Raw genomic sequence first — 3901 nt, 5'->3', positions numbered from 1 at the left:
CTCCAGAACAGGAACTTGAGTGATAGAGGAAACTATGGTGCAACATGAACATGGGAAAGAGACGCACGCAGACAACCCATCAGGACCCTGCTCCCATTATTCACCCTCATGGATGCATTTGAAAAGGACCAGAAAGAGGACTCAATGGCGTCTTTTTCTTTTGGGCCCATCGCATTTGGTCTTCAGCTTTGACGCGGTCCATCACTTGCCATTGCTACACGAACACAGACACAGATGTTTGTAGGACTCCAGGCCTGTGGTGAAAAAGGGAGCATCAGGAGAAGACTTACGAGTTACGGATGGTTCTTACCAGCTTATTGTACGGACAATAACATCTTATTGTCTCTGTGAGGACATTGTGGTATTCTTTTAAATGAAAATGAATGACTGTACAAATTTAAAAGGCTTTAAAATACAAACTGAGCAATGAGTACTTGATGATGATGATGATGATGCGGTGACCAAGCGGCTCCGACTTCCCTGCTAACACAGCTGTGTATAATGTAAAGTGGGTTTCCATCATTTTTAATCCATATGAAGCATCACACTATCACTTTCAACACTTTTTACAGAATAGGATGCCTCACTGGAGCGGAACGTTCTGAAAGGAATTGCTGAGCCTCGGTGCCGTTACGAGGACTCAGGCGGATTTCAAGTCGGCAGCTGGGAGATTGTTTGAAGTCTACAAAAAGTGACGAGAGGAAAGCGAACTATCCTCCAGCCAATGACTGTTGGTCGAGTTGTTTTCTTTAGTTTTTACAAGTTGTTTCTAATTGCAATGACTATGAAGTTGACTTGAAGTTTGATTTGGAGGACAATAAATGGCGGTCAAAAGACGGAGGGGGTTGAGAAAAGAAAAAAGAAATATCCTCAAGGGTAAAATGTAATTTTATGCAGTTATAATGTTGTTAATGTTGTGCTTTATGAATACATGTTTCTGCCATTTTCAACAACAAATACCAAAGAGCCAAACAGAGCATTTTTTTGGCTTTAGGCTCTCATTGGTTGTAAGTGATCTAGAATTTGCTCTTTTGAACTAAAAAACGAAATGCAAAAGGCGATCTAAAACGTCCACGCGGCGCTCCGCTGCAGGATTGGCTTTTCACATGTGTGCAATATGTTTGTCTTTGTGAACAAACACTTTTACGACGACTGTGTCCATTAGGAAGAGCCCTTCTGAAAGATAACTTTGAGCACTGCTTACACTTAATGACTTGTGTTGAAACCATGCTTCACTTTCCTGAAAATAATCAGCCCCCCCTCCCCTGCTGATGTTGCCGTGCACTGTTTCACGTGTGCTTGTGTTTCATCCGTTCTGGATTATATTTGAATCTCAGTGAGATGTGAATTGTCTGTTTCAACCTTCAAACATCATGTTTCTTATTTGGGGGGGAAAAAAGTTCATTTTTCTTTCCGATTGTAAATTTGCTTTCCCCACTTGAATTTGTTGATATTTAGTAAGCAGATGTATTCTTTGTTCACTTTCAACAGTATGTTTTATAATGAAAGTTCCGACTTTATTGGTGAGAAATATGAATCTGTCCAATTAAAATATTCAAGCATTTTTTTGGGCTCAAGCTCTATTTGTGGATGAGACTTCTTCCTATACTGTCCACTGCGATGTAATGAGGCATGCCTTGCTCCATGTCTCCTTTAACATGTGTTGGAATCCCTCCCATTCTCCACAGATCTGTATTGAGGATGTGTCACGTCAAAATTAACCTCATTACTGTAAACTGCCGAGCATTGATCGCACTTCGACCATTCGGTTCACTGTGTCTGTCAGTGTGGGCCCCACCAGCCCTTGAATTACACTTCTTGTGTAACGTGTTGAACATCCCAAGAGGGGGGTCCCTGCCTGGAGATTTCACTCCATGTTTGCTGCTCATGGGACACGTCAAGCTGTCAGCTCAAAGATCCAGATGGCCCATTTGCCTGTGGTATTGTATTTTCCCACAACATGTCATATCAGTCAATGTCAGTAGTTTATCTCTTTTCTCCAAATGACAGCGATATATTTTCCTTTTTTTCCTTATGGTTATAAACGTCTAACTGCCAGACTAGAATGCCTATAATATTGGATATCTGATTAAAGGAAGAAAAAAAAACCCACACACACAAAAATATTTCTAAATAGCAACTCGAGGTGCTCTTTTATTGAATGCATGAACAAATTTGCATGCGTGTGTGAAACGAACCGCTACTACCACATCACACGTAACTTTCAGCACGAGAAGATGTGTGCCCTGCACAAGTCTCTTTAGTGTATTGGGATTTCTAAATTTATAATGAACTCATTACAGCCAAAAGCAACTTGCATAATAATTTAAACTAGAAAACCACTCGAAGAGCGCAGACCTCCACCAAGCAGCTCATCCCCCTCCTAATTGGATTTACAATGTCCACATGGTGATCTGGATCATCATCAACACGTTCTAAATTGATTTTGGTGTCTTTATACACCAACCATGAAAAGGAAAAGTTAATTGGAGTTAATTTTTTTAACTGATATTTGAATCTATAAATGAGTTTTCAATGTTAATTTTTTTTTTTTACTGTCCTCATTATGGATCAGATTCAGAAGACATGTTGCATGATGATTTGCACATTGAACCTCTTTATGACTGTGATATTTAGTGAGTTAATTCAATGCATATTTTACAAGATATGATTTTTGGAAAAAGCCTCCATTATAAGTAAATGGAAAAATCCAGACTTTTTTTAAAAATCCAGACTGATACGCATCACTCTCAAGATTGAATGGGATCCAAGTTAGCCCATTTTCAGAATTTTTTTCACCAAGATCCATCCAGCAGTTTGTGTTGTGCATGTGTGTTTGAACAGAGAACCAGACTGGTTTATGGTCACAAATATTGATTATGCTGCACTGCAGTGTATTAATTTTTAAAGTTGCTGCAATCGCTTAAGGCTAGCTCTACAACAGGTGTTTGCAAAAGCTCCAATAGCGTAATTACAGCAATATTATATTACTGTATACATATAACTGGGAAAACATATATATTTGATATGTAAAAAGAATATGTGGAAAATGTTCTTTAGAACAAAACTCGCGGTTTAGAGGACTGCATTGAAAGATAATTATCTGTTTATTCTTATTTATGTAATCTATTACCATACTGACATAATGGGATTTATTGAGCAGACTGTCTTCTTTCCTGAGTCTCACAATATTTCTTCTGTCATGATATGAATTTATAATAAATGACAAGCTGCTGGAAATTATACCAATACCAAAATTATAAAGCCTGAATCACGCATGCATGAGAATGAGCCATAACCTTGTTTAGAGTTTAATAATGGAGGAATTTAAAAGTACATATTTGTTGATGTTTTGCGGCTGTGACACAACAAAGCAGTGCAGCGTACTTGTTATAATATCATTCCATAGTAATCATGCATTTGCCATCAAACTGAAGAGCTGAATGGTGAACAATGACAAAGCATCAAATAACAAGGAAAGCTCCGAATCCCCCAGATGGCACATTACTGCATCCGTGCCTGGAGCTGAAATACGGTAAAAAGGAATCTCTAAGCACGGCTGCGTCTCTGAAATAGCACACCCACCATCCCCTCAACCCTTTCTCTCAATGGGGTTAAGCGAAGAAAAACTCATCTTTATTATACACATACAACTTTAAACACATTTCAAAAATATTACTGACCAAACAGTGCAAAGAAAATGATGAGCAGTTAATCTTGGTCCAGCCTGGACAAGCTTAGATGAAACCAGGGAGAGCAGAGCAAGCTACTGAGAGCAAAGACAAATAGCAAGCCTTGGCACCAACAGACTACCATGCCGTGATCTGTGGCCGTTTGAGATTCTCCCCAGCAGAGACATGGGGACTGACGAAAAACACTTTCAATCAACTGTGTAATCAAG

This window comes from Brachionichthys hirsutus, unplaced genomic scaffold (genome assembly GCF_040956055.1).
Source record: "Brachionichthys hirsutus isolate HB-005 unplaced genomic scaffold, CSIRO-AGI_Bhir_v1 contig_652, whole genome shotgun sequence".
NCBI lineage: Eukaryota > Metazoa > Chordata > Actinopteri > Lophiiformes > Brachionichthyidae > Brachionichthys > Brachionichthys hirsutus.
Note: the sequence above shows the minus strand (reverse complement) of the source record.